General features: G+C 41.5%; 1 protein-coding gene across 1 annotated transcript in view; it reads right to left on the reverse strand.

Moving 5' to 3' along the window:
* OTUD7A (OTU deubiquitinase 7A) overlaps positions 1–26,996 on the reverse strand; it is a 379,826-nt gene that overhangs the window by 159,841 nt on the left and 192,989 nt on the right. Inside the window, exon 3 of the mRNA XM_040257375.1 lies at positions 798–892. The gene's annotated coding sequence lies outside the window, so the exon portion shown is untranslated. The remainder of the gene's footprint in view (positions 1–797; positions 893–26,996) is intronic.

A 26,996-nucleotide genomic window follows, 5' to 3' on the forward strand; every position in this document is an offset into this window, starting at 1 on the left:
CCTAGCAGAATAATCCATTAGAGGAATAAAATGTCACCGGGTAGCTTGATCACAGGCTAACTGCACCAGGCAGTTGCTCGGGAGAAACAGACAGTACATGGCATGTGAGGGTGACTCCCACCAGTAAACTGGTAACACGGTCATGCCTGATAAAGCACAAATGCACCCTCTGTCTCCATCAAGAAGGGGTCGACAAGTTACAGTCCACTACTTTGTGAATAATGTTTTATTGGAACCAGCCCTGCCCATTCCCTGTCATACTATCCATGGTCATTTTTGCATGTGGCTGAGTCAAACAGTTAAAACAGAAACTGTTAAGATCCATGGAACCAAACGTATTTACTATCTGGACCTTCACAGAAAGTTTGCTAGGTATAAATGATGGAAAATATTATCCTGGTGAGCATCTAATTTATTTTGCAAGCCATGGGGGTGAGTTTAAATCCCATGCCGCTGATGAGAATCCCGTTTCTTTTTCACTTGGATGGGCTCTGCTTGAGCACTAGGTCTGTGCCGACTGCTGCTGCTTTAGAGCCAGAACTGCTGGCCTAATCCCAACCCCAGCTCAGCCCCTGTGATAAGAGGTGACATACTGTGTTACTTCTCTGAGTCCCCCTGAGCATCTGTAAGACTTGGGGAAGTAAGCTCATCAAAGGTGCCAGGCCATGAGGATGGAGGAATAAGACAGTGGTGTCTGTGACGTCAGACACTCAGTGTCCCTACACCAGCTTGCACAGGCTCTGACTTGGGTGTGATTTTTGGGTTGGTGTGGCTTGACAATAAGAAAATGATTTGACCTAATGTCTATGGTTCCAATTAGGAGACTGCTGTCTTCCTTCTCTCCATGTACCGGGGCCTCAGCCAGGAGAGCCACTTCTTTGGTCACTTCCACCTGGAGGACAAAGCAGAAGATAAGAGTGTGTTACTCTCCTGACAGTCAGACAGAGGCTGAGGCTTTGCTTCGTGTCATAGGAGGCGCACCTGGGGCTCGGCTGACTGTCTGAATCAGGCCCGTTTTCTCCTTGGGCACCTGCCTATCAGCTCCCAAACATGGGGGCTTCTGCAAGGGGGGTAGTATCTCAAATTTCCTCTTTGTAACCAGTACTTTTATTTCAGAGAGTATCCTTTTCCCATCACAGACCTGTTTTCAATCTTAATAGTAAGTACCCCATCAATACATTGAATCTTGCATATTTTAAATTATTATAACACATATATAACATGAAATCACCATTTTAACTATTTAAGAGTACATTTCAGTGACATTAAATATATTCTACATTATTATGCACCCATCATCATCATCATCATCTCTGGAACTTTTTCATGTTGTCCAATGGACACTCTGCCCCATTAAACATGAACTCCCCCCCGCCCCCAGCCCCTGGAAACCACTGCTCTACTTTGTTTCTAAATTTGACAGTACCAGGATCCTCTTAACAAATCACATAATATTTACCAAATCACCAGTCCCCTGTTGACCTGGTCTATTTTGCTCAGCATGGGGTCTTCCAAGGTGCATGTGTGTTGTAGCAGTGTTGGGATTTCTTTCCATTTTAAGGCTCATCTTAGTTGGGGATGCTGTCAGAAAATGCCACAGATTGGATGGCTCAAACAAGGGACATGGATTTCTCATAGTTCTGGAGGCTGGCAAGTCTGAGATCAAGGTGCTAGTATCTTGTGAGATTTGGCATCTGGTGAGAGCCCATATTCTGGCTGCAGATGCCACCTTCTCCCTGGGTCCTCATGTGGCAAGGACACAAATAGCAGCATGGGGGCTCCATCCTCACAAACTCATCTAAACCCAATTACCTCCCTCTGGTTCGACCTCCTAATACCATCACACTTGGGGGTTAGGGCTTCAGCACATGAATTTTGGGAGGATATACCACGCGGCCACAAAAAGGCTGAATAACATTCCACTGCATGGATAGACCACACCTTGTGTAGCCATTCATCTGTAGCTGCACACTCGGTTGTTTCCACCTTTGGGCCGCTGTGTATAATTCAGCTTGTACCATTTCTACGCTTACACCAAGCCCCTGTGCTGAGACCAGTGCTGTGATGAAGACTCATGCCACACCTCCTCCTCTGTGCCTTGTCCTCTGCACAGACAGAAATCAAAGGATGGACTTCAGAAGAACTTTTCACCACATTCAAGCATAAACATTGGTGCAGCAAGAGGTTAATGTGCATGTCCCCTGGAAGACTTCTTTCTTTTATTAAAAAATTATCATTTATTTATTCTTGGCTGTGCTGGGTCTTTGCTATTGGATGTGGGCTCTCTCTCGCTGCGGCGAGTGGGGGCGACTCCCTAGGCGCGGTGCACAGGTTTCTCCTGGTGGTGTCTTCTCTTGTTGCAGAGTGTGGGCTCTAGGGCAAGCAGCCTTCAGCAGTTGCAGCATGGCCTTAGAATCTTCCTGGGCCAGGACTGAACCCATGTCCCCTGCACTGGCAGGCAGACTCTTAACCACTGGATCACCAGGGAAATCCAAGACTTATTTCTTAAATCTAATGCCCCCAACGCACCGAGGCCCCACATTCAAGCACTGTGATGACACAGGAGGAGCCAGGCCAATGGGGACATGGGCTCCCAGCCATCTTGGCCATCATCACCCCTGCCCCCTCATGCCAATCCTCCAGAGAGCACTGCTGGGCCCCATGACCCACCCTTCATGGCCAAGGCACCCCTGGCCTGTCCTAACCCTCTGAGGACCAGGGAGGCCATTCCCAGGCTCTGCATCTTGGCCCCTGGACAGAACTTCTCTGAGGGTCTTGCCTACTGTCCTGGAGACAGGGGCATGTCAAGTTCTTTCCACTGTGGCTTTGTCTTGGGAGAGGCAGTGCAGTCCAGGGACAGGGCTTGACCCTGGAATCAGTCTCTCTTGGTGCCAAAATAGCTCCATCACCACTCCTGTAAGGCCTCAGGTATACCGTTTCAGTTTCCTCATTGGTGGATCAGAATCATAACAGTACCTCTTAGCTGGTCTAAAGTCTGAAGGAGTTAGTGCATGAAACACACTGGCCCACAGGGCATGCTCAGTAAGCGTGAGCTATTATCCAACCTGTGATGATGAGGACCACCCTTGCCTGCCCAGGTCTCCACCAAGGAGCAGAACTGCCACCTCTGGAAGCACTGAAGAGCTAGCCTGGAGGGCAGAAGGGGTGCGTGCTGCCCTCAGCCAGTCCTGCTGGACAAACCAGAAAGCTTGCTAACTGATTACATGTAGGCATGCACCCAGACAGGTAGGTGTCTGCTCCCAGGAGCAACAGAGGCACCAAGTGCCCCCCATCCCACCCCCTATCACTCTCAGACACAGGAAGGATGACCAACACCCTCTTTCCTAGCTGGACCTCAGTCCCTGAGTCCAGATGGATACAAAGGCCTGAAAATGCACAGTAGGACCCTGGGGAGAACCCGGGAGGGGGTTCAAGGTGACCATCCAAGCCCATCCCTGGGCTCTGTCACTCCCTGCAAAATATAGGGCTTTGGCCAGAATATTCTGTTTCTGGCCAATCACTGCCCATGTTCCAAGGACCAGGCCCCTGGCTAGGCATTTTCCTAAAACCATGTTGGGGGGCATGCTCTTTATCCTTGATAGGGATTTAAAAAAATAATTTGTATGCTAATTTAAAAAATGTTATACATTTTAACATATGATTTATTTTTGATGAAGTATATATTTGATTTACAACATTGTGTTAGTTTCAGGTGTACAGTGAAGTGATTCAGACGTATATTCTTTTTCAGGTTTTTTTCCTTTATAGGTTATTACAAGATATTGAGTACAGTTCCCTGTGCTACACAGTAGGCCCTTGTGTAGGTATTTGCATGATTCCTCTCTGTGTGTGAGGTGATGGAGGTTTGAGAAGGGAGAGCCAGGCAGCACTGTTGAGATGTACCCTGGTCTTTCCCTCGGGATGAGAGCTGTCCCCCGCCCTTGACCTTCTCCACAGGCAGACAGACTGGACCGACAGCTCTCCTGCTGGGAGCCTCTCAAGGGTCACTTGGAAGCCCAGAGCACAGAGGTGCTTCCCATGCCCTTCTCTCTGGGCCCCTGCAGCCTGGCCTAGCCCCTCACACCCCTGGCTCCCTCCTTCCCTCCCTCCCAGGCCCCTGACTCCGCAAGGTCACAGTCCTGAGAGGGTGTTCTGCACGCTCACAGGCACTCTGGACTGCCTGCCACATATGGGGTGTCTCCTGTGTGGCTCAGTGTCCTGCTGACCCCTGATCAACCCTAGCCATGCTCGGTCCCAACAGTGCTGCCTGAACTCCTGTGACAGCGTAAACTCTGTCATGCTACCTTCGCTGGGACCCCAACCAGAGAAGACAGAAGCAATTGCCACAGAAGAGGTCCTCTTGACACACCAATTTCTCAGGCTCCCCCTTGCGTGTGCACACACACACACACACACACACACACACACACACACACAGGACCGTGGAGGCTGGAGGCCTGGCTCATTCCATGCTTTGGGAAATATGGCTAAAACTGTACTCTACTCCCATTTTATTACATATTAGGCTTTTGTTTCTTATTAAATCAGCAAGTTGATGTCAAGTTTAAATGATAAGCTCCTAAGGTTTATATAACCAATTAAAACAAAGGACGGCCCAGCTTCCTAGAAAGCACTCCAAGCATTTGTCTCTTTGCTTGGGTAAGTTAGTCTCATTACATACGAGAATGTGGGCCAGTTTTGGATTTCACCCTGAGAACACCCAAGGTTTCGAACCAACAAATGCACAACACCAAGAGTGAACCCTAACGGACATTATGGACTTTGGGTGATAAGGATGGGCCAGTGTTGGTTCATTGATTGTAACACACGTATTGCCTTGGTGTGGGATGCTGACAGTAGTGGAGGCCATGTGTGTGGGGACAAGGAGTTACATGGTAACAGTCCACACCTTCTGCTCAGCTTTGCTGTATACTTAAAACTGCTCTAAAAATTATCTATTAAAGGGTTTTATTTTTCACATTGAAAGCACTGATGCAGCTGGACTTGATCTTGGTGTATCAAGTGAGGAATAGACTCAATTTTAGCATTTTTCCTGTCTATCCAACTGTTTCAACACAACTTAAGAGCAAAACCCATCAGTGGGGAAGTCCTTCTAATCTCAGATGCTTTCACTGCTATATGGTATGTTTGCATATGCAATTGGGTCTATTTCTGTATTTTTCTGTTTAAATTATGCCTTGGCTATTGTTTAGTCACCATGTCATGTCCAACTCTTTCGTGATCCCAAGGACTATAGCCCACCAGTCACCTCTGTTCATGGGATTTCCCAGGCAAGTTACTGGAGTGGGTTGCCATTACCTTCTCCGGGGATCTTCTCAACCCAGGGATCTACCCATATCTCCTGCATAGGTAGGTGGGTTCTTTACCACTGAGCCACCAGGGAACCCCATATTTATGCCTAGGTATCCATAAAGGGTATCTTTTTTCCCAATATGTGTGTTAACTGGTTATCATATTTCTAAACAAAACTATTGACTTCTGGCTGTGAAATTTATATCCTGCTCTTTTACTAAGTTCTTAATTAGTGTTTATAGAAATTTATCCATTGGGTCTTTTCCCCCTTGTTTTTCATTTTGATAGATATACAATCACATCCTATGCAAACAGAGATTGTCTTACTCCGAAGTTTCAGGTTTTAAGCCTCTTTCTTCTCTTGCCTGACTGAATTAATTCAATGTACTATTAACTATTCATAGAGGTAATGGGCATTTTTGCTTTTCTCCTAACTTTAGTAGATTTGCCACACTGAGTAAGATGCTGGCTATTGGCTTTTGGGCTATATACATATTTGTACATATGTTTAGAAAATACCCATATGCCTTATTGAGTAGCTTTATTATGGATGGATGTTGATTTTCACATAATTTTTTCTTAATATCTATTAATATAATGAATTCTATTAATTAACTTCTAATATTAAACTTTACTCATAGCTCTAGATAAATCTTTAATCATTTGTTGGTATTTCTCTTCCTATGTGCTTTTTTCTTCAGTTCGCTAGTTTTTATTTAAAACTATTTTCATATTAATGCATTAACTTGATATACAGCTTTTATTTTTATGTGCAATCTTTTGTGTAACTTTGACAGTTTCATGGTTAACATCCTATACACAGAGCAAAACCATAAGCTTATCTTCTTTCTCAATTCTCTTGCAATAGCCTAAGTAGCACTGGAGTCACCTGGCATTTAAATGTTAGACAGATATTCTCTGTGAATCAATCTATTCCTGATGTTTCTTTTGAAGGAAACCCTTTACAACTTCCCCTATTTATTTTTTCCTGTGGAAATTACTGTTTAGACTTTTTGTAGGATTCAACTGTGTTAGACTGTATTTTACTACAGATTTACCCATTTCATCTTGGCTTTCCAATTTATTTGACAGGAGCTAGACAATGAAAAACATTCTTCCCATGGGTGTATATTCTCTCTATAGCTAAACGAGGAAAATAGCTACAATTTGTCAAGGGCCCAGGATGACAGTGAGTATACTAAGGACTTTACAGGTGGGTTAACTCTCATTCAGACAACAACTCCACAAGGCAAGTGGCTCTGTTCCATTTTACTGAAGATCAGAAAGCTCAGTAGCAGAGCAATGACTCCCACAAAGACCCCTTAGACCTAAGATCGCTATTCACCAACCCTTTATAATGGTATGGGGTCTTCAGACATTCCGAGGTCCAAATGTCCAGCACCTTTAAAACACAGCACATGCAACAGTGTATGATCAGAAGTAAAATATCTCCTTAGTAGACACTCAGTCATACATTTTAATGATTTTTCTCCTAGGATGGAAAGATGGAAAAAAGTCTCTCCTAAAACTTATATTTTTGCTAATAGTACTGAGTGTAGGATCTATTGAGGTTTTCTATTGTGTGCATGAAAATGATACATTAATAGGTTAAATCTCTAAAAATCTTCAACAGTTCTTAGTATGGGAACAGATGTATAGGTATCATCACACTCAAGGCTCATGAACCCCAAAGAGTTACAGACTGTTCTTTTCATGCTGCTTCCTACCTTGAACTCACATTAAGAGAAAACAATTAGAGAATACACAAGGAATAATAATCACTCATTTTGAAGATAATACTTAAACATGGAAGTAAAGTTTTAAGGCGACAAGACATGGCATTATTTATTCTCACTTGTAGAGGACAGTAATATCCGTCGAACTGTGGAAGGAATGATCACCTTCTAAGGGCTAGTGGATGTCAGAGTATTATCCTTGAAAAACTCCAGCAGAGCTTCCCTGCACAATTCAAGCCTTCAGCACTGGAATGCTTGCAAGATTCTCTTGCTTTAAAGGATTTATGCTTTTACTGTCCAGGCTCACAAATCTAGCTGTTACACAGGCATAAAATGTATGTCTGAACCAGACCAATGTGCCATCATCAAGGTTTTAAGAAGATCTAAACAACTCATTAATCAGGTTTATACTTCCCCTGTTGATTTCAATCATTTTATCCAGGTCTTCTGGGAAAAGGTGTACCTGCTAACAAGTTAAAAGAGTCTTAAAAATAAAAGCCTAAAGGGTCAGGCTCTTTCCATGGTCTCACTGACATGAAAGGAACACTTCAAGTATGTGTGTAGGTCCTGGGCTGCCACTGCTGACCTACGTGCCTCCTTGTCTCTCTCTGTGAGGGTTGTCCTGAAGGTCAGGGTTCCTATTTTTTTGCACTAACATCACAAGTTGGAATATACCAGATGTCAAATAAATCTGTTGAGTGAACAAATAAAATAGAAATACTAAATCCAAGTTCCTACTCCATCTGATGGGTATACATGAAAATAACCATTATTCAACTTAGACTGGTATAAATGCTATAATATGATTTATTAAAAAAAATTAGGATACTAGAAAGGGTAAGTTCCTTCTGCCTGGCAGAATGAAAAAGGCCAAATGTAGGATGAGATTTTGAGGATTTAGGAAGGCTGAATAGAAGACATTCCGAGCTGGATGGACACTATAAGCACAGGGTCCAGGGATACCAGAAGCAGGAGAGCTGTGGGCATGGTGACTACAGGTAAAGGTCAGAGTCAGACCTGTGGGCTTTCAAGGAAAGAAGCTAGATTCTAACATGAGGCCAGCGGGAAACCACTGGGAGTTTCTTTGTAGAGAATGGACATGTACTGTGCTAGGAAAACAAAGACACAAAGATTTGGTAACAGTGAAAGATGGATCAAGAATGTAGAAAGAAATAGGAAAGTGTTTTCATTTTCTTGTTGCCTACTCTATACCTACTCACCTACCACTGGTAAACTCTTGGTTTATCAGGTTGCAGTGCAGAACCCTTGATATTTGGAGACTGACAATATTCCTAGTACTGGGTAATGAATCCAAATGGTTCAGAGTTGGTCATTGAAATCTGCCCTCCTTGAACTCAGATTCACCAATCTGGACGCAGCTGCACTGAATGATTCAGGTCTATGCGATAAGAGACAGGAGTCAACCGTGTTGAGTTTATGGGAGAGCCACTGCTTCCCTGATAGAAGAGGTCAGGCTTACCTGATACAGTCCTTTCCCACTGGCTTTCTTCCTCCTTTCTGCCTTAGGCAAGGAAATACCATCTCCAAGTATATCTGCCATCTTCGGTCTTTGAGAAAGCCAGAGGATGACCCAACATGCAGGCTGGTGGAGTAACAAGTCTAATCCTGATGGTACCACTGAACTCTGCCCAGGCCCTAGACTTCACCTCTCTGGACTTCCCATCATTCTTCTCATATAAATACCTATCAGTTCTAGCCAAGTAAGTCAAATGCTTGGTGATTTATAGCTGAACTTAGATTCCTAGTTGCTACATGAAGGGAGAATAATTCAGATGTCAAAATTAGAAAAGAAAGAAAAGAAAAGAGAAAAAGTCATGGGCTAATGTCATTTATAAACATGGATGAAAACCTTAAACAGAGAATCCAACTGTAGAAAAAGACAGAGAAAGACAAAGGACTCTGGAGCCCTAACCCCAATAAGATAATGGAGATAAGGGTACAGGGAGATTCAGGAGGCAGGAAGGCAGTCCTGGGGATTCATGGAGTTGCCATCACTGAAATGCTTACCCCAGACTCATGAGAGAGGAGCAAAATTTCCCTCCTACTAAATTCCCTATTATTTCTTCTCTTTGTTACTAACAGCCAAACATGATCCTAATGCGAGTATGCTATATTAACACTCTCCAGAAGAAAAACCATATGATCATCTCAAAAGATGCCAAAAAGCTCATATCATTCATTATACAACTCAAAATAAACCAGGAATAGAAGAAAACTTCCTTTACTTATTAAAAGGTATTCCAAACTTATAACAATTATCCTACCTAATAATACAAACTTTAGAAGCAGTGCCATCCAAATTTAGAATAAGCCCATGACCAAGTCTTAGAACAAAGAAGAACATTTTAAATGGCTGGAATAAGACCAACATTAAAAAAAATCAATACTTTTTTTACATACCAACATTAGCCAATTAATCATTTTTATAAAAAACAAAAGATCTGCTTCATTAAAAGTTTCTATAATTAACTAGGGTTCACACATCAAACATGAAATAAATTTTCTGTTTGGACAGAAAACAATATTTAAGGCGAGAAAGAAAACTAAAAGGATGGGAAGACTATTTTTAAGATTCTAATTCATACCATAACTTCAATACCACCAGAACAGACCTGTTATGGAATATGACAGTTTCTAAAACACAGAAGAATAAAGAAGCAAGAAATTCCAAAGCACTTTTGATAAAGATCAAAGTGGATTCAGAAGTCTGTTCTACCACACATCAAACATAAAAGAACTGTGATTAAAGTAGTGTGGAAAGGGGCAGACAGAAAGACCAGTGAGAGGATGGAAAATGTGTGTGTTTATGTGTGTATAAAAGAGATTGAGAGAGAAAGAGAGAGGTGAATAAGAAAGAGGAAGAGGTGGGAGGGGAGAGATGGGGAGGGGGAGGAAGAGAGGAAGAAGAACAGGAAGCAGAGGAAGAAGGGAGAGAGAGGGAAAAGGAGGGGGAGAGGTGAGATGGGGGAGGGAGGAAGGGAGAGAGAGCTCTCCGTGCTACCCACACTGTGCTGACTGACAGATGGCAAAAGTAAACTATACTGTGTTAAAGCACCAGAGTTTGGGGGACGCTTGTTGTAGCATTTAGCCTGTCCTGACTCATACAGAAAGCCTTCTTAAAACACAAAAAGCAAAAGCCATCATAGAAAAATCTGATGAAATGAATAACAGCAAAAGTGCCAAATCAATAACTAAACTTCTGAATGAAAAAACAAATCCTGCAAAAACTTCAAAGTTAGACAGAACAGGAGAAAATTTTGGAAAATATATAATGAACAAGGAACTGACATTCAGAATAGAAAATGAACATATCCAAATAATTAAAGATTCACAGAACAAGAAAAAAAATTGGCAAATCATATGAATGTGAAGTTTATAGGAAGCCCTGATGACAAATCAGTATATGGAAAGATGATCAACCTTAGTAACAATGAAGGGAATACAAATTTAACCATAAGATAAGCACTAACCATGCCCACCCAACCCCTACCCCACAGATAGGCTCCTCAAAAAATTAACTTTGGAGGGTCCTGAAGATGGCATGGGAAGTGGAGTGCATCTCTCTCCATGGATGCATCAGGAATATGTCTTCAGATGTAGATCTCACAGAGCACCAGCTAAGAGTTGGCAGGCGTCCCTGACCACTGGAAAAGAATATATAAAGCCATGCAAAACTCAGTAGGATGAAGGAAGGAAGAGAAAAAGAGGAGGGATCTGCACCTGGGGACTGAGGGAGCTGAAATCTCCACGTCAGGGCAATCAGCTGGGATGGAGGGGAAGCACTTGAGGCTGTCGGAGAGTGAAACAGCTGATCTGTGATACTCTGAATGGAGACCCACACAGACAGTCCATGCCGTGGCCCTTCGTACCTTGGACAGTGACACAAGTCACTGCCGGCAGCAGGACCGCAGGGAATGGAGAGCAATTCCAGGGCGAGCACTGCTGTTGACCATGGGGAGATGGCCTGAGGTGATGGGGGAGAGGAAACTGTGGCGGGAACGCCTTTGGAGGGAAGCCTGGCAGCTATACAGGCAGGGCGTGACGGCTGAGTCATGTGCAGGGGATAGAGCCATCACTGCAGGCTTTCTCTTCCCACTTACTGGCGCCGACAGCTGACCAACAGAGAAAGACCAACAGAGAGGGTGGCCCTTTGAGTGCCTGCTGCACCAAGCAACAGAGAAGGACCAGCCAGGGAGGCCCTTTGAATGCCAGCTACCAGAGACTAGTTTTCTAAAAGCGCCATATCTTCTACACCTGAGGCTGCTGGCTTCATGGTGCACCTGGTGCCCTGGGGTCTCTGTGATCAAAGCAGCCATGCCACCTCTATGCTCGGCCCTCACTGGGGCAGAGTTTCAGAGGCTGGGGAAAAGCCCTAATAGTGCAATATCTCCCACACCCATGGCTATCAGCTTCCTTGCAAATCTGGCACTAACAGGGGCTCTGTGATTCAAGCAGCCACACCACCTCCATGCCCGTTGCTCACTGGGGCAGTCTCAAATCCTCAAAGAGCCTCAAGAGCAGACTCCCAGGGATGACCCACATGCAGAGGTGGGGATAAAACCACAACTGGGCCCCAGGAGTGGAGTTGCTAAGGAAGAGGATCAAAAACCTTTCCACCAGCTGTAAAAGCTGTAGATTAAATCCACATGATCAACTAGGTAGACTCTGACTCTAAGGAATATATAAAAGGACAATGAGTGTTCCCACAAAAGAAAATGCCCTAGCTCTGGCAGCTGTGGACACTGGAGGCAAGAACACGTAGAAGCAGGGCCAGAATAGGCTCAGCTTCATCACAGTAGGTCCAGAGACACCAGCTCCTCACCCCCACCCAGTACTGGAGGGGTCTCCTAGGGAAGCAGAGGTGGGCTATGGCTCACAGAGGGGGAAAAGATACTGACAGCTGAGACTCAAGGAAAACACTTATACTCTTATATTTTGATTTTTCTGTAGTTGGTTCAGGATTTTTTCTTTTTCTTTTTTTCTCTGTAGCTGTGGTTTGTTATTTTTATCATTATTATCTCTATTTAGGCTTTTGAGAACTTTTTAAAAAATCACACTTTTAATTTCCTTTACTTCTACTTTGGCTTTCTGCAGTTCTGTGATTTTGTTTGTTTTTGTTTTGCTCTTTTCTTGTTGTTGTTATTATTTAATATATATATTTACATACATTATTTAACTTTACTTTTCTGTTCTTTTCTTTCTTTTTTTCACTATGTTTGTTAGTTTGATTTGTTTTCTTTGCATTGACACTCTGCTTTGGTCTTGGTTTCTGTTTTGTGTTTTAGTTTTGTTTTTAATTGATTGATAACAATTTTGGTTTTCTTTGCTCACTGGGTCACTCTCTTGGTATGTCATTCACTTCAGACTGTTTTGGTTTTGGTTGTTTGTGTGTATGTGTTTGTGTGTGTATGTTCCTGTTTCTATATTCTATATTTCTGATTTTGCATTTACCATTTATCTGGGGTCCATTTTTTTGTTTTTTTCTTTTTTTTTTTCTGTTTTGTTTGTTTAAATCCCCTTTATTGCCATAACAATCAGCTTTTTAGGGGTTCCTTGACCAGAGATTGGGCCTGAGTCTCTGGGGTGGGAATGCTGAGTCCAGGACACCAGACTGCCAGAGAACTCCTGACCCCAGGGAGTATTAATTAGTGAGAATGCGCATGAAGGCCTCCACCTGTATCCAAGACTTGGCACCACCTAACTGCTGACAGCACCCAGCACTGGAAGCCTCAGCCAAACAAGCAAGGTAAGATCACAAACCTAATCATCAGCAGATAGGCATCCCACAGACACCCCAAATCATACCACCTCACACAGCTCTGCCCATCAGAGGGAAAAACTCACCTCCTCCCACCAGAACACAGGCACAAATCCCTCCCAACACAAAGCCTACAGAAGACACTGAAGAAACCTTACCTGAAGAGGCCAGAGACCAAAAGCAAAAGGAACTATGATCCTATAGCCTGGGGAAAGGAAACCTCAAGCACAGTAAGTTAGATAAAGTGAAAAGACAGAGAACTATTGTACAAATGAAGAAGCAAGGTAAAAACCCCTAAGACTAAACAAATGAAGAGGTAATAGGCAAACTACCTGAAAAAATTCAGAATAATGATAGTAAAGATGATCCAACATCTTGAAAATAGAATGGAGAAAATGCAAGAATCATTTAACACATTAAAAAAGATCTAGAAGAGATAAAGAATAAATAAACAGTGACAAAAAATACAATTACTGAAATTAAAAATACTCTAGAAGAAATCAATGGCAGGATACCTGAGGCAAAACAGATAAATCAGTTAAAAGATAATATGGTAGAAGTTACTGTTGAAGAGCAGAATAAAGAAAAAAAGAATGAAAAGAATTGACGATAGTCTCAGAGACCTCTGGGACAATATTAAATGTACCAACATTCAAATGATAGGGGTCCCAAAAGAAGAGAAAAAGAAAGGGTCTGAGAAAATTTTTGAAGAAATTATAGCTGAAATTTTCCCTAACATGGGAAAGGAAATAGAAACATCCAAGGAGAAACACCCCAAGACACATTAATCGACCAACAAAAATTAAACGCAAAGAAAAAATATTAAAAGAGGCAAGGGAAAAGCAACATGTAACATACAAAGGAAACCCCATACAGTTAACAGCTGATCTTTCAGCAGAAACTCTGCAGGCCAGAAAGGAATGGCAGGATATATTTGAAGTAATGAAAGGGAAAAATCTATAACCAAGATTACCTAGCAAGGAGCTCATTCAAACTTGATAGAGAAATCAAAAGTTTTACAGACAAGCAAAAGTTAAAGAGTATTTAGCACCACCAAAGCAGCTTTACAACAAATGCTAAAGCGATTTCTGTAGGCAGGAAACACAAGAGAAGGAAAAGACCTACAAAAGCAAATACAGAACAATTAAGAAAATGTCAATAGGAATGTATATATAATAATTACTTTAAATGTAAATGGATTAAATACTTCATCCAAAAGACACAGAGTTGCTGAATGGATACAAGCAAGATCCGATGCTGTAAGAGCAATACTGCATAGGAACCTGGAATGTCAGGTCCATGAATCAAGGCAAATTGGAAGTGGTCAAACAAGAGATGGCAAGGGTAAATGTTGACATTCTAGGAATCAGCGAACTAAAATGGACTGGAATGGGTGAATTTAACTCAGATGACCATTACATCTACTACTGCGGGCAGGAATCCCTCAGGAGAAATGGAGTAGCCATCATGGTCACCAAAAGAGTTCGAAATGTAGTACTTGGATGCAATCTCAAAAATGACAGAATGATCTCTGTTCGTCTTCAAGGCAAACCATTCAATATCACAATTATCCAAGTCTATGCCCCAACCAGTAATGCTAAAGAAACTGAAGTTGAACGGTTTTATGAACACCTACAAGATCTTTTAGAACTAACACCCAAAAAAGATGTCCTTTTCATTATAGGGGACTGGAATGCAGAAGTAGGAAGTCAAGAAACACCTGGAGTAACAGGCAAATTTGGCCTTGCAATGCGGAATGAAGCAGGGCAAAGACTAATAGAGTTTTGCCAAAAAAATGCACTGGTCATAGCAAACACCCTCTTCCAACAACACAAGAGAAGACTCTGCACATGGACATCACCAGATGGTCAACACCGAAATCAGACTGATTAAATCCTTTGCAGCCAAAGATGGAGAAGCTCCATACAGTCAACAAAAACAAGACCAGGAGCTGACTGTGGCTCAGATCATGAACTCCTTATTGCCAAATTCAGACTTAAATTGAAGAAAGTAGGGAAAACCGCTAGACCATTCAGGTATGACCTAAATCAAATCCCTTATGATTATACAGTGGAAGTGAGAAATAGATTTAAGGGTCTAGATCTGATAGATAGAGTGCCTGATGAACTATGGATGGAGGTTCGTGACATTGTACAGGAGACAGGGATCAAAACCATCCCCATGGAAAAGAAATGCAAAAAAGCAAAATGGCTGTCTGGGGAGGCCTTACAAATAGCTGTGAAAAGAAGAGAGGCAAAAAGCAAAGGAGGAAAGCAAAGATATAAGCATCTGAATGTAGAGTTCCAAAGAATAGCAAGAAGAGATAAGAAAGCCTTCTTCAACGATCAATGCAAAGAAATAGAGGAAAAGAACAGAATGGGAAAGACTAGAGATCTCTTCAAGAAAATTAGAGATACCAAGAGAACATTTCATGCAAAGATGGGCTCGATAAAAGACAGAAATGGTATGGGCCTAACAGAAGCAGAAGATATTTAGAAGAGGCAGCAAGAATACATGGAAGAACTGTACAAAAAAGATCTTCATGACCCAGATAATCATGATGATGTGATCACTAATCTAGAGCCAGACATCTTGGAATGTGAAGTCAAGTGGGCCTTAGAAAGCATCACTACGAACAAAGCTAGTGGAGGTGATGAATTCCAGTTGAGCTATTTCAAATCCTGAAAGATGATGCTGTGAAAGTGCTACACTCAATATGCCAGCAAGTTTGGAAAACTCAGCAGTGGCCACAGGACTGGAAAAGGTCAGTTTTCATTCCAATCCCAAAGAAAGGCAATGCCAAAGAATGCTCAAACTACTGCACAATTGCACTCATCTCACACGCTAGTAAAGTAATGCTCAAAATTCTCCAAGCCAGACTTCAGCAATACGTGAACCATGAATCCCTGATGTTCAAGCTGGTTTTACAAAAGGCAGAGGAACCAGAGATCAAATTGCCAACATCTGCTGGATCATGGAAAAAGCAAGAGAGTTCCAGAAAAACATCTATTTCTGCTTTATTGACTATGCCAAAGCCTTTGACTGTGTGGATCACAATCAACTGTGGAAAATTCTGAAAGAGATGGGAATACAGACCACCTAAGCTGCCTCTTGAGAAATCTGTATGCAGGTCAGGAAGCAACAGTTAGAACTGGACATGGAACAACAGACTGGTTCCAAATAGGAAAAGGAGTATGTCAAGGCTGTATATTGTCACCCTGCTTATTTAATTTCTCTGCAGAGTACATCATGAGAAACACTGGACTGGAAGAAACACAAGCTGGAATCAAGATTGCCAGGAGAAATATCAATAACCTCAGATATGCAGATGACACCACCCTTATGGCAGAAAGTGAAGAGGAGCTAAAAAGCCTCTTGATGAAAGTGAAAGAGGAGAGCGAAAAAGTTGGCTTAAAGCTCAACATTCCAAAAACGAAGATCATGGCATCTGGTCCCATCACTTCATGGCAAATAGATGGGGAAACAGTAGAAACAGTGTCAGAGTTTATTTTTTGGGCTCCGAAATCACTGCAGATGGTGACTGCAGCCATGAAATTAAAAGACGCTTACTCCTTGGAAGAAAAGTTATGACCAACCTAGATAGCATATTCAAAAGCAGAGACATTACTTTGCCGACTAAGGTCCATCTAGTCAAGGCTATGGTTTTTCCTGTGGTCATGTATGGATGTGAGAGTTGGACTGTGAAGAAGGCTGAGCACCGAAGAATTGAAGCTTTTGAACTGTGGTTTTGGGGAAGACTCTTGAGAGTCCCTTGGACTGCAAGGAGATCCAACCAGTCCATTCTGAAGGAGATCAGCCCTGGGATTTCTTTGGAAGGAATGATGCTAAAGCTGAAGCTTCAGTACTTTGGACGCCTCATGCGAAGAGTTGACTCATTGGAAAAGACTCTGATGCTGGGAGGGAGTGGGGGCAGGAGGAGAAGGGGATGACCCAGGATGAGATGGCTGGATGGCATCATGGACTTCTTGGATGTGAGTCTGAGTGAACTCCGGGAGTTGGTGATGGACAGGGAGGCCTGGCGTGCTGCAATTCATGGGGTCGCAAAGAGTCTGACACGACTGAGTGACTGAACTGAACTGAAGTGATACATATGCTGTCTACAAGAGCCCCACTTCAGATCTAGGGACACATACAGACTGAAAGTAAGAGGATGGGAAAAGATACTCCATGCAAATGGAAATCAAAAGGAAGCCAGAGCAGCAATTCTCATATTAGACAAAATAGACCTTAAAGAATATTCCATGAGATAAAAGAAGGACACTATATAATGATCAAGGGATCAAATTAAAGAAGACATGAAAATTGTAAATATTTATGCACCCAACATAGGAGCACCTAAATACATAAGGAAAACACTAACAGACATAAAAGGGGATATAGACAGTAACACAATAATAGTAGGGGACTTTAACATCCTACTTACACCAATGCACAGATCACAAAACAGAAAATTTATAAGCAAACACAGCCTTAAATGACACATTAGACCAGATGAACCCAATTGATATCTTTAAGACATTCCATCCAAATACCAAAGAATATACTTCTCAAGTATACACAGAACATTCTCCAGAATAGATGACATCCTGGGTCACAAATCAAACCTTGGTAAATTTAAGAAAGCTGAAATCCTATCAAGCATCTTTTCTGACCACAACACTATGAGACTAAATATAAATGACAAAAAAACTGTAAAAAACACAAACACATGGAGATTAAACATTATGATTATAGATAACCAACAGGTTACCGAGGAAATCAAAGGGGAAATTAAAAAATACCTAGAAACAAATGACAGTGAAAATACAACTCAAAACCTATGGGATGCAGCAAAAGCAGTTCTAAGAGGGAAGTTTGCTGCTGCTACTGCTGCTAAGTCGCTTCAGTTGTGTCCGACTCTGTGCGACCCCATAGACGGCAGCCCACCAGGCTCCCCTGTCCCTGGGATTCTCCAGGCAAGAACACTGGAGTGGGTTGCCATTTCCTTCTCCAATGCATGAAAGTGAAGAGTGAAAGTGAAGTCACTCAGTCGTGTCCGACTCTTAGCGACCCCATGGACTGCAGCCTACCAGGTTTCTCCGTCCATGGGATTTTCCAGGCAAGAGTACTGGAGTGGGGTGCCATTTATAGCAATGCAATTCTACCCCAAGAAATAAGAAAAACATCAAATAGACAACCTAAACTTGGGGCTACCCTGGTGCCTCAGATGGTAAAAGAATCTGTGTGCAAAGATCAAAGCACAAATTAATAAAAAAGAAGTGAAGGAAACAATAGTAAAGATCATAAAATTAAAAGTGGTTCTTTGAGAAGATAAACAAAATTGACAAAACACTGGCCAGACTCATCAAGAGAAAAAAGGAAAAGACTCAAATCAACAAAATTGGAATGAGAAAAAAGGAGGAGGTTACAACAGACAACGTAGAAATACAAAGATCATACGTGACTATTATGAGCAACTATACGCCAATGAAATGGACAACCCGGAAGAAATGGACAAATTCTTAGAAAAGTTCAACCTTCAAGACTGAAACAAGAAGAAACAGAAATTACGAACAAGTCAATCACAGGCACTGAAATAAAAACTGTGACCAAAAATCTCCCAGGAAACAAAAGCCTAGGGACAGATGGTTTCACAGGCGAATTCTATCAAACATTTAGAGAAGAGCTAATGCCTGTCCTTCTCAAACTCATCCAAACAATTTCAGAGGAAGGAACATTTCCAAACTCATTCTATGAGGCCACCATCACCGTGATACCAAAACCAGACAAAGACATCACAAAAAAGAAAATTATAAGCCAATATCACTTATGAACATAGATACAAAAATCCTCAACAAAATTTTAGCAAACAAAATCCAACAACTTATTGAAAGGATCATATGCCATGATCAAGTCAGGTTTATCCAAGAGATTTAAGGATTCTTCAGTATATGCAAATCAATCAATATGATACATGCGTTAACAAATCAAAAGATAAAAATCATATGATAATCTCAATAGATGTAGAAAAAGCTTTTCATAAAATTCAGTACCCATTTATGATAAAACTCTTCAGAAAATAGGCACAAAAGGAACCTATCTCAACAAAATAAAGGCCATATATATTAAACATTATTCTCAATGGTAAAAAATTGAAAGCATATCCTGTAAGATCAGGAACAAGAGAAGAGTGCCCACTCTCACCACTATTATGCAACAGTTCTGAAAGTCCTAGCCATGGCAATCAGACAATAAATAGAAATAAAAGGAATCCAGATTGGAAAAAAAGAAAGGAATCCATATTGGAAAAGAAACTCTTACTGTTTGCAGATACCATGACTATACACAGAAAACCCTAAAGATCCTATCAGAAAATTACTAGAACTAATAAGTGAATTTAGTAAAGTTGTAGGATACAAAATCAAAGCACAAAAATCTCTTGCATTCCCATACACTAATGATGAAAAATCAGAAAGAGAAATTAAGCAATCAATCCCATTCACCACTGCAACAAAAAGAATAAAACACCTAGGAAGGAACCTGCTTAAGGAGACAAAAGAACGGTATACAGAAAATTAGAAGATATTGATGAAAGAAATCAAAGACAACATACAGAGATGAAGAGATAAGACCGGGTTCTTGGATTTAAAGAATCGATATTGTGAAAATGACTATACTACCCAAAACAATCTACAGATTCAATGCTGCTGCTGCTGCTAAGTGACATCAGTTGTGTTTGACTCTGTGCGACCCCGTAGATGGTAGCCCACCAGGCTCCTCCGACCCTGGGATTCTCCAGGCAAGAACACTGGAATGGGTTGCCATTTCCTTCTCCAATCCACGAAAGTGGAAAGTGAAAGTGAAGTTGTTCAGTCGTGTCTGACTCTTAGCAACTCCATGGACTGCAGCCTACCAGGCTCCTCCGTCCATGGGATTTTCCAGGCAAGAGTACTGGAGTGGGTCGCCAGTGCCTTCTCCAACAGATTCAATGCAATCCCTATCAATGGCATTTTTCAGAGAAGTAGAGCAAAAAATTTAACAATTTGTATGAAAATACAAAAGACCTCAGATAGCCAAAGCAAACTTGAAAAAGAGAAGTGGAGAGCCAAAGGAATCAACCTTCTTGACTTCAGACTCTACAACAAAGCTACAGTCATCAAAATAGTATAGCTGGCACAAAAACAGAAATATAGACCAATGGAACAAAATAGCAAGCTCAGAGATAAACCCACGCACCTATGGGCACCTCATCTTTGACAGAAGAGGGAAGAATATACAATGGAGAAAAAACTGTCTCTTTAATAAGTGGTGCTGGGAAAACTGGACAGCTATGTGTAAAATAATGAAATTTGAACAGTTCTTAACACCATACATAAAGATAAACTCAAAATGAATTAAAGACCTAAACGTAAGACCAGAAATTATAAAAACTCTTAGAGGAAAACATACGCAGAACACTCCTTGACATAAATCATAGCAAGATTCTCCATGACCCATCTTCTACAGTAATGGAATAAAAACAAAAATAAAGGTGGAAACTAATTAAACTTAAAAGCTTTTGCACAGCAAAGGAAGCCATAAACAAGATGAAAAGACAACCCTCAAAATGGGAGAGAATAACTTTAAATGAAGCAACTGCCAAAAGATTAATCTTTAAAATATACAAGTAGCTCATGAAGCTCAGTATCAGAAAAACAAAGAACCCAGTCAAAAGATGGGCAGAGCATCCTTTCATGTGTTTATTAGCATTCTGTATGTCTTCTGTGGAGAAATACCATCAAAATCACAATGAGGTGTCATCTCACACAGGTCAGAATGGCCATCATCAAAAAGTCTAGAAACAATGAATTCTGGAAAAGGTATGAAGAAAAGGAATCTCTCTTACACTGTTAGTGGGAATGCAAACTGATACAGCCACTATGGAGAACAGTAAGGAGATTCCTTAAAAAACTAGGAATAAAACTACCACATGGCCCAGCAATTCTACTACTGGGCATATACTCTAAGGAAACCAGAACTGAAAAAGACATATGTACCCCAATGTTCAATGCAACACTATTTACAATAGCTAGGACATGGAAGCAACCTAGATGTCTATTGACAGATGAATGGATAAAGAAATCTGTGGTACATATATACAATGGAATATTAGTCACAAAAAGCAACACATTTGAGTCAGTTCTAATGAGGTGGACAAACCTACAGCCTATTATACAGAGTGAAGTTAGTCAGAAAGAGAAATATAAATATCATATACTGATGCTGGGAGGGATTGGCGGCAGGAGGAGAAGGGGACGACAGAGGATGAGATGGCTGGATGGCATCACTGACTCGATGCACATGAGTTTGCGTGAACTCCAGGAGTTGGTGATGGACAGGGAGGCCTGGTGTGCTGCGATTCATGGGGTCGCAAAGAGTCGGACACGACTGAGCGACTGAACTGAAATGAACGCATATATATATGGAATCTAGAAAGATGGCACTGATAAATTAATTTTCAGGGCAGCAATGGAGAAACAGACATAGAGAACAGACTTATGGACACAGGGGGAGGGGAGGAAGGAGAGAGTGAGATGTATGGAGAGAGTAACATAGAAACTTACAATACCATATGTAAAATAGATAGCCAATGGAAATTTACTGGATGACTCAGGGAACTCAAACAGGGGCTCTGTAACAATCTAGAGGGGTGGGATGGGGAGGAAGATGGGAGGGAGGTTCAGGAGGGAGGGGACACCTATGGGTGAACCGATGGCTGATTACTGTTGATGTTTGACAGAAAACAACAAAATTCTGTAAAGCAATTATCCTTCAGTTAAAAAATAGATAATTTTTTTTTAAAGTCAGACACAGCAACTAAACCATTACCACCACAGGTGATTCATGTTGATGTATGGCAGAAACTAAAACAACACTGTAAATCAATTATCCTCCAATTAAAAATAAATTAAATTTAAAAATTAAGTTTGGGAAAATCAGCCCTGATGAGTTGAAATGGGTTATTTTTTCCACCACTAGGGGGAGTATATAGGGTTTGTGGTGAGGTCAGTGGAGAGCATTTTGTTCAGTATCTAAGTTGTTTAAATGTAATTCTGCCTCTTGGTATCTTTCATAGAGTCAGGCATGCTCAAGCACACAAGGATGTGCGTATAAGGATGTTCTTTGCAGCACAGTTGGAAATATCCAAAAGGACTGTTTGTCAAAGAGGAATGTTTGCATTACCTATGGCACCAGGACATGACCTGTCCCTGAGGTGTCAATATGAACATTTCTCTAACGCACAAGAGAATATCCATGTATTATAGAATAATTAAAACTATTGAAAGGGAAAAGAATCTCATGTGTAGGACAATGTGTAAAAAGTCACAGCCCTCCTTTTAATTTTACTTCTGGCTTTCGGAGCTCTGCTTTGTGCTCACATGATACAATCTACTTGAAGTATTATTTTCTGCAGAAGCTATTCAATTAGATAAGAAATGACAGGTGGGCTCAAGCCTGGAAACTGAAGGGAACAAGAGAAAGGAAAGGCTCAGTTGGTAAGGCAGTGATGGAAGTCAGAGAAGCAAAGGAGAAAGGCCAGACTGATGAGACCTGGCAATGCCATCCTCTGTAAGAATGACCTCTGGATGGTCACTAAAGTCCCTTCAATCTTTTCCTGATCTATACAAGGGGAATATACCAAATCTTTCTTAGAACTTTGTTAAGATTAACTAAACTTAAGTTAAACTATATCCCTCCCTCCCGTCTCTATTTCTGCCTACCTGCCAACCTGACTACTTACCGATCTCTCTACTTTTCAATCTCTTTCCTTTTCTGTTTGGCTTTGTGTCTATCTGATTATAAGCTTAGCTATCTCACTGTATATTCATATAAATATCTATCTTACTGTCAGCCTACCTCCCTTTTCCCTAATTTTTTGTCTATCTTACTACTATCTATTTATCTAATCTAGTAATTGTCTGTCCATCTTCTAGTCTCTATGTCTGTCTGTGTTTCAATCCATTTGTCTATCTACATATATACGTCTGTTGGTGTATTCATCTGATTGTCTGCCTTTATCTGTCTATCCACCTACTTTTATCTTCCTCCCTCCCTCTACATCTTTATATCTATCTGTTTTACTGCCTAGTGACTATCTTTCTGTCAATTTAATTTTTCTCTATCAATCAATTTATCTGTCTCTGCCCTGATACAATGATTGACACAGACTAGAGCCTCACTGACTATTAGTTTATCTTCCTCCTTTCATTTCCCTGCACTTCTTTATTTCTCCATTTCCATAAACAACTATTATTCACTAAGCCCTTTCTCTGTGTTATGTGCAATCCAAAATCAGGCTTGGGCTCTTCCTTCAAAGAGTATTCAGGCTGGTGGCCAAAAAGAACAAACTAAAGAAGCAGTGACATTATGTGGTGTTTAGTGCTACAGAGAGATAAGCCTGTCCTACATAGGCATGGAGGAGAGAATTTACGGGTCTGAGGAAGTGATCTTTCATCTGCAGAAGAACTAAGAATTTTGCAAGTAGAGGTAGAGAGCTGATCTCCATGTGAATATGAGGGGTGGGTGGGAAGTAAAGACAGAGCCAAACAGGTGGAGAAGGATGTGTATAGACCTGAAGATCAACAAAGCAAGGACATATTCCTGAAACAAAACTGTAGGGAGCTCACAAAAATCAGACAAAAGAGACCAACCATGACCTAAATAAATGAAGAGACGTACTACTAGCTTGGATTGCAAGATACAGTGCAGTTAAGAAGTCAGTTACCCTCAAATCATCTGCAAATTAAATACAATCCCATTCAACATCTAAGCAGGATTCTTTGTAGACATGGACAAGCGGATTCTAAAACTTACATGGAAAGATGAAGGAACCAGATTTTTGAAACAATTTTTCAAAAAGAAAAAAAGTTGGAGGATTCATGCTGCTTAAAAATGCATTATAAACCTACTGTGGGCAAGACAGTGTGGTATTTGGGAAAGGACAGATACACAGATCAATGGAACAGCAAACAGACAGCTGAGATTTTGTTTGACAAAGGTACCGAGGCAATTGATGGGAAAAGGATAGACTTTTCAAACAGTGATCCTAGAACCAACTGACAGTTATATGCAAAAGCAGAGACAAAAACACCTCAATCTAGACCTCACACCACATATAAAAATGAACTCCACTTGGATGACAGACCATGTGTGCATGTGTATTGAGGTGTTCACGTGTGACTTTGTGCAAATGTATAGGAGTATATGTGTGTGAGCTTCTGTGAGTCACTGCATGAGTACGTGTACTTGTGTTTCTGTTGGATGTGGATGCATATATATGCATGTATGCATAAGCATGTATGCATCCTTGCATAACTGTGTGTCTGTGTGTTTGTGTGTGTGTGTGTGCATGTTGAAGAGGTTGGGAAAGCTATCTAGGAGATATTTAGACAGAAGTTCCAGTGAGCTAGATATTTACACTTGGAAGTTTCCAGCATACTTACAAGAAGTGAAACAAAGGGAGTAGATGTGATAGCTCTTTTCCATTAAAAAATAATTAAATTTCACAAGCAAAGGAGAATTTCAGCTTTTATGCTAGAACAGGCTATTATAAAATTCAGTTTTATCTAAGTATCTATCTCTCCAAACAGAAGAAGCCAGTTTACCTAAATGAAGGAACAAACAAATAAAAAGGAAAAAGACATCTACAGACTGCATCGCCCTGGATGGCTCTGTAATATTTTATAATAGCTGACATTGAGATAGGTAGATTATTAAGAACCCAATCAGTTTCCTATACTTACCTGACAACTTTATGACCTGAATGTGTTAATCTACTAATTGTATTCTTTGGATATCTGAGTTTCAAGCTTTAATCACTAGGAACACTTATATTGAAATACAAATGCACATAGGCCTGCAAATAAACTGGGACAATCAATTTCGTCCCTGGCTCTCACTGCCTCCCTTTGAAATGAGGATAGTAGCTCCTGTTTTACATGGTTCTAGGGGTGATTACACAACACAGTGCCTCGCCCACAGTGGGTACCAAAAATAGGTTATATACGATTATTACTGTTGTAATTATCTATTCATTTAGTTGCAAATATATTCTTAAACTAATAACTTTAGACACCTAATAAAACCCTCTGGAGTACCATTGTTTCAGAAGATTTGCTTTTATGTCATATCAAAAGAACTTATCTTATACAGGCCTTCCCTGGTGGCAGTAGAGAATCCGCCTGCCAAGGTAAGAGACATGGATTGAAACCCTGGGTTGGGAAGAGCCCACGGAGAATGAAAAGTGGCAACCCACTCTAGTATTCTTCCCTGAGAGATCCCATGGACAGAAGGAGCCTAGCGGGCTACAGTCCACTGGGTCGCAAAAGAGTCAGTCAAGACTTATTAACTAAACAACAACAACAATATATATATTTTTTCAGATTCTTCTCCCTTAAAGGTTGTTATAAGATACTGAGTATTGCTCCCTGTGCTATATAGCAGTCCTTGTTGTTTATCTAATATGTGTGTGTGTGTGTGTGTTAGTCACTCAGTCGTGTCCGACTCTTTGCAACTCCATGGACTGTAGCCTGCCAAACTCCTCTGTCCATGGAATTCTCCAGGCCAGAATACTGGAGTGGGTTGCTGTTTCCTCTTCCAGGGGATTTTCCCTACCCAGGGGTCGAACCCAGGTCTCCTGCGCTGCAGGCAGATTCTTTACTGCTGAAACATCTGGGAAGCCCTCTATTTTATATATATGTTGATAACTGTGTGTATATGTTAATTCCAAACTCCTAACTTATCCCCCACCCCCTTTCCTCTTTGGTAACGTATGTTTGTTTCTGTGTCTGTGGTTCTATTTCCGTTTTGTAAATAAAAAATATTAATAATTTTTAGAAGGCTGGTTCACAAAAGGTGATGCACACAAAGTTAAAGTTTATGGGATCAGCTGTCTGAGTTAAGAAAGAAATGACACTTTTAAGCAGCATATATATGTACAACTCCCCTGAGGAAAGAATGATGAAGCCAATATCACTCAAACACTTAAGTGCTGGTTCAAGATCAAATAAGAAGCTTTGCAGCTTTGGAGAGCAGCAAGTTTGAGGTAGTTGATTTCAACTTTTTTTTTTTGCTTGGAGGCCAACCCCCTGGGGAACCACTGACTCCTTGGGCAGCTGGGGAGTCAGGGCCACCCAGCTAGAAAGTGGGAATAAGCACTTGACCCCGAGACCCCAGAACTTCAGAGCCCAAGAGTTGATGTTTCACATGGATGGAAGCACAGCCTGTCTGCCCAGCATCCCCACCCTACTGCCCCAGAGTTTGGCACCAACAGGCAGAGCCAGGTCCCCTGGGGGGACCTCAGGCCCCTGGCTGTGTTACCTTCCTCATGACCTGGGGTGGCATGGGCCCATCCTTCCTGGGGAAGTGTGGGTGTCTGTGACACAGACAAATACAGCGCCCTGATCACACCTGCCCCAGAAAAACGTGAGCTCCTGGGATCCAGGGAAGCAGCTGCAGGAGAAGACTGAGGCCCTTCCTGTCAGGCACAAGGAAGTAGGAAAAGGGAGCAGAAGAGAGGGACTCAGGGTCCTGGCCCAGGGTTGCCGGGGAGGGCCCCCACGAAGCCCAGGGCTTGCCAACCTCAGGGAGGCGACTTCTCCAAGAGGGGCTTCTCTGAGCCTTCAAGATGCCTCAAGGCCATCCTTAAGCATGCTGGTTTGGAGCACGCCTCTCAAAACTAGGTAACTCAGGTTTTCAAGGGGGCAGGAATTCCTCATGGTGCATACTAGGAAATGAAAAAAAAAAAAAAAAGGCCACCCTGATATTTCTACCCACGTGTTCAAATGAAACTCAAGTAATCAACAAAGATTTCCAGGATTGCACAGGGAACTATATTCAATATCTTGTAATAACCTATAATGAAAGGGAATGTAAAATATATATATATATGTATAAATGGATCATTGTGCTGTACACCTGAAACTAACACAATATTGTAAATAAATCAACTATATTTCAATCAAAAAAAAAAAAAGACACACACAAACCCAAGTGCTCTCTTCTGTGTCTCTGCAGAAGCAGAGATCCGATTTTCAACTTTGCTCCACCATCCCATCAAGTTGATGTCAGACCTACAACCTAGTTCTTTCCCCAAGGAACTCATCCCAAAGGAACACAGAGACAGGCAG

Source organism: Oryx dammah, unplaced genomic scaffold (assembly GCF_014754425.2).
Source record: "Oryx dammah isolate SB20612 unplaced genomic scaffold, SCBI_Odam_1.1 HiC_scaffold_16, whole genome shotgun sequence".
NCBI classification, from domain to species: domain Eukaryota; kingdom Metazoa; phylum Chordata; class Mammalia; order Artiodactyla; family Bovidae; genus Oryx; species Oryx dammah.